At 45.9% G+C, this 12,162-nt stretch overlaps 1 long non-coding RNA gene across 5 annotated transcripts; it reads left to right on the top strand.

Moving 5' to 3' along the window:
- The first annotated feature begins 2,353 nt into the window (after positions 1–2,353).
- On the top strand, positions 2,354–11,294 carry LOC119295191. Of its 5 annotated transcripts, none has more exons than XR_005143803.1 (8): positions 2,354–2,809; positions 2,938–3,041; positions 3,273–3,335; positions 4,540–4,596; positions 4,956–5,062; positions 5,179–7,366; positions 7,442–9,962; positions 11,038–11,294. It is a non-coding gene; the product is annotated as an uncharacterized LOC119295191 (long non-coding RNA). The 5 variants fall into 5 exon arrangements; XR_005143802.1 differs by adding an exon at positions 4,179–4,289 and having other exon boundaries at positions 2,355–2,809; positions 5,179–9,962; XR_005143801.1 differs by having other exon boundaries at positions 2,356–2,809; positions 5,179–5,247; positions 5,552–9,962.
- Positions 11,295–12,162: the final 868 nt, after the last annotated feature.

The raw sequence follows: 12,162 nt of genomic DNA, 5'->3' as shown, positions 1-12,162 counted from the left end.
ACTTAAAACACAGGCCATTGACTCGCCTGAATTCCGGCAGTTGTCGTTCACGGCCAAAATCATCCGGGCCTCGCTTAGCACCATTGATGCGGGGTTGTATTGGTCCAGGAGCCATTGTGGGCACCAGTGGTGGAGGGATGGCGCGAGTATATACTGGTGGACGACCCCGCGACTTGCAGTGTTCAGATTCTTCCTCCTGAATCCGGGCAAGTGCTGCTGCTCTGGAAACGCTTGTCGGCGCGTGCTAGCGCACTCCTGTGCAGACCTCATCCCGTAGGCCAATGATAAACTGTGAGACAAAGAACTTCTGATTCAAGGATGGGTCCAGAGCGATTAGGTGGTACATAATTGCCTCGAAGGAGAGTCTGTAGTTAGCAACAGTGGAGGTTTGCCTGAGGTGATGGAGGCGATGCAGCAGAGCATCGAATTCGTCCTACCCAAATTCTGCTTGAACTGCTTCCATGAATGTGAGCCAATCGCCCAGACCCTGCATACGCTTGTACGCTTGACACCAGAGTGCTGCATGACCATCCATGTAGAGCACGGTCGTACTGACCCAATGCTCCGGCGGTGTCTGATACAACTCAAAATAGGTGTGGCTGAGGTCAAACCAGAGGCGCGGGGCATCACCACTGAACCAAGGGAAATCATCCTTCGGCGGCTTGTGACGATAATTGGGGCGCGGTGATTGCGGTGGCGAGACTTGATGTTCCTGGTGCTCATTGCGATGAACAGGAACGAGCGGTGGGCGAGATGGAACGTTGAGGAGTGGGGGTCCCTTGTTGACCAACAACGCGGCGGGATGCGTGGTGGAGGACGAAGGAGCCGCCCATGCCGTCGCGTCCTTTGCCTGTCTTCGCTTGACCGCATCCAATCCCTCGCCAAAATCGGCCACCTGAGTGCTCAGTTGCCGTACCTCGGTCGAGAGCGACGAAAATTTGGCGAGTAATTCCTCCAAGGTTTTCTGTACTCCCTCCATGGCTTGAAGCACGAACTTGGTCTGGGCCGACGGAGTCGACGACGGCGCCGTCGTGGCCGCCCCAAATCAAGCCTACCCCGCTCAGGATTTTGCGTCCGATCGCCGGAGCAACCCAACACCTTTCGCGGTGGATTTTACGGCCAGATCGAGGGAGTGAGGCGCGGCGGCGGATCGTACGAGTCTCTGATACCAAGTTGTCACGACCCTCGTCGAATCGTACCAGGGGAGGTAGAGGGAGATCAGGGAGGAGAAGGGGATCGAGGTAGACGAAGGGCAGGTGAGGGACTTGTTCAACAAGAGAGAGAGAGAGTAGAGAGTTCGACTGAATTCAGAATACAATCTGCCCGGCCTCTGGCCTCACACACGCATATAACCCTGATGGTCCTGGGGCCCCACCAGTCATACACACCCACCTAAGTGAAGACTAGTCTTCATCCTCTTCACGTGGGCCCTTGTCGTTCTCCTCCCGTAGTCGCACCATGGGTGCCTCGCTGTCCGCCATCTCGTCTGTGGTTGCAGCAGGAGAGGAGGGCGTGACACGAGCCCAGTTGACTAATCATAAAATCAACGAGAATAGTATAGAATGGAAAGAGACATGCAACATGTCTCCCCCGTGAAGAAGGAAAGACAAAAAACAATGCTAATGGAGAGCATAAATTGTAGCTTATTAATAGTACATAGCACGGATGAAAAGTTTGAATGTATTACAGGTGGTGATATGACATGTCCATGATTTAACACACATATATGATCTTAAGAACTGGTAAAACACTGCACCTATTATCGTGATGATCCAGGGTGTCTGATTTAACACATAGAGTCGAGTCAGAGTCAACCCTGACTACGCCTTATCTTTCCTCCTCCACAAAAAAAATCTTCCTCCGCCCATATAAGCAAATATTTGTTTTATGCTCTTAAATATCTTTTATTTTACACCTAAAGAAACAAGGAAAATTAACTTACACCAATACCATACCACAATTAAACAGGTCGGATTAAAAAGAGCAAAGGTAGTCTGCTTCGCTTACCAGTAATAAGGGAGACTAAGGTGAGAGCCGATTTAAAGCCAGCATCCACCCATCCATTCACACCTACTTCTTTGATCGTGTGGAGGTCTAATGTATGCAAATGATCTGTTCCTCAAACAATCCATCCAATTTCTAAACTGACAATAAAAAGCTAGCTAGTCAAACCTTGATAGACCAAGACTACTTATTGAACATATAAACACCGCTACACTACCCGCCCATAGGAAGCACTTGCGATCGCTAAGTCAGCTGGTCCGTTTGATTTCATAGCGACATGAGTTTTTACAGCGCTGTCAAAGTCTTAGCCATTGGTTATTTGTTACTCTTTTGTTTCAATTTTTTGCATGACGGGTGGGCCTCAAATTTCCCCGGACCCGGCATCCCATGTGTCCTGTGCGCGTCCTGGGTGAGCGAAGGAAGAGGCGTGGGGCTGGATCGTGGTGCACGGTGAAAACCTAGCCACCAATCCCTCGCATCCCGGAACAGCCAGTCCCTCCGCTCCCCTCGAGACCGCTCCCCTCCTCTCCTGCCTCTGTGCCGCCTCCTCCTCCCCTGCGCCGCCGCCTCCTCCCCTTCTTCCCTGCTCTCCAGTACGCCTTCTCCTCCGCCCATTCACTTTTCTCTCCCGCGGCGGCAACGACCTGCAACCAAAAGGCGACGAAGACGGTGCTCGATTCGATCTGCAGGGGAGAGAGAAGATAAGAGGGAGAGAGAGACGGAAGGAGAGGAGGGAGAATTATGTTGCCGCCGCGTGCCGTACTTCTGGATCGAGCGCTGCCTGACCAAGGGATAGGAGTAGGAGGTAAAAATCCTAGCCACCATGCTCCTGTGTGGGCTGCATCCCCACATATTTCACCATCGCCACCTCTTATACTCTTCGTTGCTCTGCTTCTTCCCCTGATTCCTCTTTTTCGTTTTTTCTCTTTGTAGCGCCACCGGGGATGAGAGGAGCAGCTGCTGAAGCAGGCACGGCGCTGGTGCACTGCCGGCGAAGTGGTGGTCGACGGTGCCGTCGACGTCGTCCTTGGCAGAAGGTAAGCCAAGATCAATCTCTCACAATATTCCTTTGTCGTCCGTGTTTTTATGAAACTTAGTGATTGGACTTTCTCTGTTATGTTTCACACATTGCTACTTTTAGTTATCCCCATTGGCTTGTAGATATGCTCCTGCTGGGTTATTCTTGTTTATTTTCTCTATCCAACATCATTGCATGTTGTTGTTTCCTCTCTTTCTCACTCCAGCTACCTATGCCTCTATTATTCTAGGATGCAAGTTAAATACTCATGTGTGCTGAACTGAAAAAGTTCTCTATGCAACATCTATTGCAGGTTGGTGTTTCCTACCTATGCCTCTATTATTCTAGATTTTGGAAGTTAGTTTCTCATGTGTGCTGACTTGAAAAGCTCAATGAAAGGCACTTATTTCTATGCACAAATGCTTTTGTTGCTATAAGAATCTATAGAGAAGAAAGCATTTAGCACTGCTGCCCCTGCTGTACATAATTAGAGGAATAGTTTGGTTCAGTTAGAGGCATTGGTGTTTTTGGATAGTAATGTTCGGACCAATTCTGGGCTGATCAGTCCATAATTTCAAGAGTCTCCAAATATAAGTTGTAGTGTAGGTCTCAAGCTTTCCAAAGAGCATTTGTTTGTGCTTTTGGCCGGGCAGTTTCAGAGCAGCCATCAATTTAATTTGCTGTCTAGGAGTTATTATCCTGAGCGCAGTTTTTTCATTTGCCAGTTTAGGGCCTGTTAGAAGTTGAATTAAAAAAAACTTTCAACACGAAAGTTGTAGATAGTTTCTGTAGATGCTTATACACCTATAATTTGTTTGAATTCCTCTTCTTTATCGATTCTTATAAAACTATTAAAGGAGGTTGTACTATGTTGGCTGATGTGTTGGTTTTGACAACCTCCCCGTGTGTGTGTGTGTGTGTGTGTGTGATCTTTGTTGGCATATCGAACGAGGATGTGCTCTTGTTTACCTCTTGGATAGACAGATATTAGTGTGTTACCGTGTCTTAGGTGGTCAGCATGGTTCACAGCTGGGCCTTGCTTCCCGCTGGATTCTAGCAGACTAGCGTGGTGCTCGGGTGCCTAGCTTAGTTCAGTTCTGGGTCAACGGCAACGAAGTTATCTGTTCCTAAATCTTGCATATAACTTTGATTGTAGTGGCCCATTCCCCTGTCGTGCTTGGACTAGCTAGATGGATTGGAGTTGTCTATTCTGCGTTTGGCATTCCCTGGATTTCTACTTGGATGTGTTGTGGTGATTATTTGACAGGTGGTCTATGACTCTAGGATGAGCCCATTTATTTTAGCACATGCATTACAATTTGTCTATTGTACCGTCGGCTTCCTTTTCTTGCATTTCTACTTCTATGTGCTTTCGTTAGTTATATTTTGTCTCTTTTTGGCTGACCCAATGCATTTTAATTCACCTATATGTACTACCATTGGTTGTCTTATATACATTTTCATGTGTTTTATCTGCCTGATCAGTTCTTCCTATGTTCTTTCCGTTTGTGTTGCAGATCATGCCGCTCTTCCACCATCTTGTTGTCTCACGTGCTGTTATTCTTGCTGCCAAGGTTTCTGCTTCCTCTTTTGGTTCTATTTTCTTTTGCTCTTGCGAAGTATAATTTAAGTTGGTCTGTTCCTGTTATGTGTTAGGTGTTTGGGCTGACTGTCTACAGTTCAGTTTATCTGTTCTTTTGGTGCATCTTGTTCTAAACTTCTGGTTGGATGTGCTCTGATTGGTTATCGCATTTGTGGCCTAGCCTGAGACAATGCATTTGAAGTCGTCTATTTCTGATTTTCTTTCCATGTTCCTCCTTGCATGTGCTACAATTGGTTATATGCAAGGAAGAATGTTGTACTGCTCTTTTTTGAATTCTTGTAGCCTCCATGTTCCCAATATTAACTACCTCTTAAAATTCTTAATGTGCAGTGATGCTTGGATGTTTAATGTTGCTTATTCAGCATGGGCTATCAACCTGTGATTATCTACATGGTATATCTAGCAAATCAATCTACTGGGCTCAGGTCCTGCACATGGTATATCTAGCCCATCCATCTACATGGCATATCTTCCTACACAGCTCTGCGGCAGTGCGCCGTATCTGCAGCTCAGATTTCCTTGCCTTTGGCTGACTATCCCTTTCTTTTGCTAGCCATCTACTTGCTTTCTTCTCAAGCGGGATTGGCTGCAACCTCCTGTTTGTGACGCGGTGCCGCCAAAAGTATGCTTCTCTCTGTCCCGATTCTAATTCTCTGCGTTCTCCATCTACATATGCATGTGATTGCCTACTCTGTTTCTGCCCAACAACATATATGTACGTATGTTGGTGGAAGTAGAGATAAAGAGTGAGAGAGACAAAATGCTAGGGAGAAAGATAGCTAGACAACTGATAAGTATATATTCTCGACTGTATATTTTGGTTATTATTTACAAGCCGAACTTCCATTATTCCAAGGGTGTCATGTCACATTTATTGATTCACATGAATAATGGTCCTATGCTAACATTTTCTTGACATATTCAAGAATTGCAATTGGTGGACATGTTTTCCCTGGCTCAACTCTTTCAGATCACATTCTACTTTTAATAACATACCCCAGGTTTGACACTTAACATCTCTTTATAGAAGTAGATAGTGTTAACCTTCTTCCTGTAGTGTATGAATATTCTTCATCTTTGTCACGCAAGTGTCCTGTGAATATTATATTTTTTGGCTCTCATTGACTTGCGGGCCCAGCAAATGCGGTTCATTTCCTGTGTTTCTTTGATGATTATAGATGAGACTTGGCAGAAAAAGTATAGAAGTGAAATTTACTACAAATGTATGCCAATGAGTTTCAGATGCACCTTGAATTATTCCTGAATTGGAAGATAGGCTTTGTTGATACCTCAGTCTAGAGAACTAGAGTTCTTCTAGTGCTTGTTTCAATATTGGAACTATGTGTTTGTGAGCAATTCATACATACTTTTTAGATTTGATTACTTCCCAAATATAGAGCAGTCCTTCGATTCATTTTCGTGTGTTTGCGATCATTTCATTGATGCTTTTTAGATTTGTTTGCTTCCCAAATATAGAGCAATCCTTCGTTTCATTTGTCAGGAAGTATCTATCCTGTTTCTAGGGATTCATGTTGCGGGATATCAAAATTAGTCATTGCTCAATGGAGCAATACAAATAACTGTCCAGCAAGCCTTTCATACCATAAACTATGATTAATACATAGTTATCAACATTTTTTTTTCTATTTTACCAGAGATTACCATGCTGCATGTGTTAAAATCCAAAATTCATGTGTATATATATATATATATATATAGGGTGGGTCTATTATGATAACACCCTCTAGAGTCTTATTCTGCACACCAAACCCTTATTCTGCTAACACCCCAATCCACCTCCCGCACGACCACGACCCCTCCTTCCTCCACCCACGAACTCTCCCCTCCACCCACTCCCTCCACCTCCTTCCTTCAGCCAGGGCCGCGCCCATCCCACCTAACCTCCTCCTTCCCCGCGCCTCCCTCCCCATGGCTCCTTCCCCGCGCCTCCCTCCCCATGGCTCCTTCCCCGCGCGTTCGCGCCGCACTTCCTCCCAGCACCGGAGCGCCCCCTGTCCTCATCACCTTGACCCACCTCCTTCCACCGAGCTCGTTCCGGCCACCCCGCACCCAGCCAGCGATGGATCTGAGCACCCCCTGCCCAGCCGGCGACGGATCTTGGCTCTTCCCCCACGAACCTCCTCCCAATCTCGCGTCGTTCACCTGGCGCGGAGCTAGACTGCTCCTCCCATGGTGTTCGGCGGAGGGCGGACGACGGTGAGCTGCACCTCCGTCGCGGCCAGCGGCGAGGGCCCCCGAGCGCTCCTCCTGGGGTTCCCGTCGTTCTGCCTCCACCCCGCTTGCAGTGCACATCTACTGCACTGCTATCCCGTGCAGTTCGGATCCGGCCCTCCACCTCCAGACGCCCGTCGCACGTGCCACTCCCCGGCATCCTAGCTTCCCCTTCTCTGCAGTTCGCATGGGGGACAACTGCAGCTTGCCCTTTACTTCAGATTTTTTGATGCACACTAAATTTTTTGATGCACACTAAATTTTTTGATGCGGTCCCCTTGGGTGCTGCCTTCTCTCCTTTTTGCTCGCCCATGCCGCTGGGCGATTTGGCTTCCTCATGCAGTTCAACGGGGCCACCAATGGCCTTCCCGCGACGACCATCTGCCGGCGGATTGGCCAGCGGCGACAGCCACCACTCTACTCTCTCCCCCTTATCCACATGCGTTCATTCACACAGCAGTCCGGCGGCTCCACTGGCGGCATGTGCAATTCACTCCATGCGAGATGAGGTGCTCCTCCTTGATGGCCGAAGAGTTCAGAAAAAGGATTGCGCCTCACAGTATGCGGGTGTTGTGGTCATGCAGCTTGGAGATGCTCGCGATGCCGTTCGGAGCTTGTGCGCATGCACTACGGCGAGCGCCATCTCTTCCCATTGGTCGGTGGACCATGGCCGTGCAGCTCGGAGATGCTCCCCATGCGGTTCCGGGCTTGTGTGCGTGCAGTGGGGAGAGCGCCATCTCCATCTCTTCCCCTGTGGTCCGTCGACCATGGTTGTGCAGCTCGGAGATGCTCGTCGTGCGGTTCAGGGCTCATGCTTGTGTAGTCCGGCGAGGGCCATCTCTTCCCCTGTAGTCCGTCGACCATGGCATGCAGTTTGCGGACGCTCGCCATGCAGAACAGGGCTCATCCGCGTGCAATCTGATGAGCATCCGTGCACAACAGCACCTCTACCACAACATTCAGAAAGAGGATCCCCCTAGCTTGGGAATGGATAGCTCTGGAATCTACTCCTCACAATTGTTATATGCTGCTCTCAACTTCTGTGTGTTATGTTATGCTTGTCTTTATCCCGGCTGTTCCTCTTGCTGTAGCTGGTAGTAGCTCATAATAAATTTTTGGAAAAAGTGTGACAACCTTGTAAAAGAAAACGTATCTCTGACGCTTTGCGTTTGTTGTGCTCTAGACAAGAACGTTGCACACTTATTATGCAACTGTGAGATTTCTAGAATAATCTAGGATAAACTATCTGATATGCTTCAAAGAAGAGTAGAAGGAAAAATTGAACAAGGTTGCTGCTGAAGCTTTTGCATTGAGGAGTGAGAGGACCTGTTAAATATTTTCCTTTCCTTTTTTTCATTTTGGCAATTGGCCTATTTTGCTCTAGAGTTGTCTTAAATTTTTCCATGTCATTGAGAAAAATGTTTTGAAGTTCACTAGCAAAATGGGCGACCGCGTGATTGCAATACGTCCAGAGAGTGCGTGCGGTTAGGCGGGGCAGGCACTGCATTGTGTCATTGCATTTAAAAAAAATGTGCGGTGTGTTTTATTTTGTGTGTGATGATTGTAACATGGAGATAGAAGAAAGGAAAGGGATGCAATTTTGTTACACTCCATTGTGGTTTATTGCTCTGTTTGTAAAATCTTTCTTTGTAAAAGCAGTGCGCTCGGTGAATTGAAGAAGTACATTTTTTCAAAGTATTGTAGTTTATTGTTGAAATTCTTTGTGATTCGCCTTATTAAACTTGCGTGGTTGTCGTGGTTCATTCTTCTTGACCATTCCGTGCACTTTGGTCTAAAAAAGGTCCACTATGAAGGACACCTCAGTACACCACTTAGAACAAAAAATGCATTTAAAAAAATATAGTGCACTTCACTGCCTGATGCAGTGCGGTTTTCAGTTAGAAGTAATGCGTTCTTCTGTCCGATGAAAGGTCCACTCGCTTGGTCAACGCGCGTAAAAAATTAATAAGTATAAAAAAAGACAACAAGTACTCATGAGGTTCACTTTTGGTAGTGTTACGGTTCACTTTTGGAAGTGTTGTTGTCCACTCCCGTTCGGAAAAAAATTGAAAAAAAGACAACAAAAACTTGTTGAAAACTGTCCAACATGTCGAAGTTGCGCCTAATCCATAGCTTTTCAACGGTATATTATACGCCTCGTTCCGATAAACAATCAAAAAATTAGAGCAAAAATAGTACCAGAAAAACATTGCGTGCAGTTTTTTCCGACGCGAAGTTCACTAGTCTATATTGCAGTGCTCGTCGTCAAGAAGATGCAGTGCACTTGTGTTCAGCATGCAGTGCGGAAGTGGTGTGCAGAATAGTTATTCTACTAATATTAGCAGAATAGACCGTCTATATATATATATATATATATATTATATTGGAGTTTTGTTATTCCCGTGGGACTAACTGAAGCGTAACCGTAATAGGGCATATCGCATTAAGTAGAATTAGCTTTTTGATTAGTATTTGCGAAATGATCAAATGATTCATCCACTCAACGCAATGAGTGCATGCTGGTAGTTGTTGGATAAGGACGAAAAATAACATGGGCCGTTGTCGTACTGCTGCAGACCCCCCCTCGCCTTGTTTTCATATAAACCATGCATGGAGCACATAGTCGCACGTGGCCTGATTAGCAAACACTTTCTGTTGTGTGATGATACAATCACCAATTAGTTAATTTTGTAATTGACTTTGCTTGTTTACTTGTCATGAGTGTTATTAAATTTGGCACAATTTGTATCTCATAATTAATTGGAATCCCTTCATGCAGGAACCAGATGCTCCCAAAGTTCTTCTGGTTGAGTCAATTACTTACTAGCAATGATATTCACAATGGAAGCCTTTATAACAGGCTACTTTGATTGATTCTCAAACTATGTTACAAATGAAGCTTAGTAACAAATGTTTTGGTGGTGGCATTTCATACACCAGTCCAGTGTTGCTACCCAGTGATGAGTTGTATGAAGCACTGTGAAATGCTTTGAAAAAAGTCTTGGAGGTGGTGGTTCACTGCTGCTACTCCCGTGACAGCCAAGGCATATGTTGCAGCTCTCTGAGTTTAAGGAGGAAAGGAAGGCATGATTTCTTCTTGGAGAGGTGAGTTGTTTCCCTCAGATACAAATTGCAGCGATGACAAACACTCACTGTGCTTGTTTGTTCGTGTACAAGTTCATTTGTTTTCAGTGGTAGAAGCTTTTTGGTTAACCTATCTGAATCTTGTGGCTCGGTAGCCACCTCTTGTATGTATTCATGTTTAAATCTTTTTTAGAACCAGATTGTTAGTATTTCCTTAGAAGTAAAAAGGTTATGTTTCCATTACTTGTTTACTTGGACCCAAACGGTTCATTACCTATTGTATCTACAAAGTTTGGCTTAGCATAGCGTGCATTGGAACCATAGCTACAGAGTTTGGCTTAGCGTGCTTTAGAACGGTAACTGCAGAGTTTGACCTCTCTGTTCTTATTTCTCTATATACTTGATACATACTTGCCTCCAACGTGTCCGTGTGATTCCGATGAATTTGCTATATCTAATTTTTGAGCTTTTTGTTGTCTTATAAATGTTGCATGCATTTTTCTAATATATCATTCTCTCATCCAAATAATTATTTGGGGATTGGTAGTCACCACTATTTAGGGCGGCAAGGCGCGCGCTGACACCGCCTTGCAATTACGCCCGCTTTAGGAGGTTAGGCGTCAGAGCGGTGGGTGCTCAACCTTAGGTCGCCTTACCGCCTTAAAAATCATGATAGTTACACACTCATGACACATTACCTTTGAAGCTTGTATATGTGAATGTATAAGTATACTTAGTGATCTACAGTAGTAAGTACTAACTGAATATCTTGATCACAAGATATATCGTTGTTGGCTGGCTTGGTTAGCTGTTTTATACTCTCTCCGCCCCAAAAATAAGTGAGTACAAAGTTGTACTAAATCAACGACACTTGGGACCGAGGAAGTACAATATTTGTCCTCTTATTTCTTTGTGTTTTTAGTTTTGGCTTCAGTTGTATGTGGCACAAATGTGCAGTTCAAAGGCAGAGCTGTGTCAGAGAAGTGAATCAAATAATTATGCTGATCGGTGCATGTTTTTGTTGCTCTTAGTGTTTTTGTTATGATGATTTTGCTATCTCAGCGATCTGTGTCTGATAATTTGTTACCTTTTACAGGCCTTCAAGTACGTGTGAAAGTGTAATATTCAAGCATTATGCGACAATGACACTGTGCTTATTCATGCGTTCACACGCTCTGAAGACCATAATCAAACTAAGAAGATGCCTAAATAAGCCGTGAGGCAGGCTACCTATATATAAGTGTTTCTGTAAACCAACACAAGTCTTTTTCTTTTTCTTTGGCAGATGTAAACCGATACAAGTCATTCCACTATCTGTAATATAGATCACATTGCATTATATTTCTAGCTACATATCTCCTACTTACTCACTACTAACACGACTTCTAACTAGCTTTTTGCGCCATTGGCGCAACCAGGTCATCTAGTAACATAGAAAGAGAAGGGCAAAGGGAGGACTTACGCTGCTGCTTTGCTTTCCCCGGTGGCGCAGTCATGCATGCACGGACTCGTCCATGGCGCCGACCAACTCCTCCACAACATCTCTCCGACCGTCGCATCACCCGAGCCCAGCTTCTCTCCCACCGAGTCCCTCTGTTCACTTGCCTTCTACATCATCACGTGCCTCCCAGCCAAGCCCCAACATGCACACACGCGGCCAACCCAACCCCTGCACATGCGTGCCCACCCAGGCCCCACTACAAAAAAAGACACATCCGTGACATTTTGGGCCGAACGAATTTTTTTTCTGTCATACTTATGACACTTCTATGACGATAATTGTGACAAAACCCGGTATCATCATAGATGTGGTGGGCTCCTACTTCTATGACAAAAATTCATGACAGAAAATGGGCTTTTCGTCCTGGGCGGGACGGAGACGCAGCTGCATGACATTCTTTGGGCCGTCCATGACGGTAAAAACCGTGGTAGAAGCCAGGGCGAGGAAAATTTCAGGGAGTTCCCGGTTACGGTGGGTTGTCGGGGGCCGAGCGATGCGCGTTTCTCTCGTACACATACACGTGTGTGTGTGAGGCGTTGGGCTCTAACTGAACCCAAGTGAGGCGTCGCCTAACTGAACCCGAGCGATTGCACTACAGGCTACGCGTTACTGAACCCGAGCGATCGAGCGATTCCTTCGCTACTGCTGCAAACTGAAGCCGATCGATGCTGCCTCTGGATGAACACTGAGCGTTGCAGGGGGGGTTTGGATGAGCAGTGA

Source organism: Triticum dicoccoides, chromosome 4B (genome assembly GCF_002162155.2).
Source record: "Triticum dicoccoides isolate Atlit2015 ecotype Zavitan chromosome 4B, WEW_v2.0, whole genome shotgun sequence".
Taxonomy (NCBI): domain Eukaryota; kingdom Viridiplantae; phylum Streptophyta; class Magnoliopsida; order Poales; family Poaceae; genus Triticum; species Triticum dicoccoides.
The sequence above is the reverse complement of the archived record's forward strand: the minus strand, read 5'-3'. Positions and strand labels throughout refer to the sequence as shown.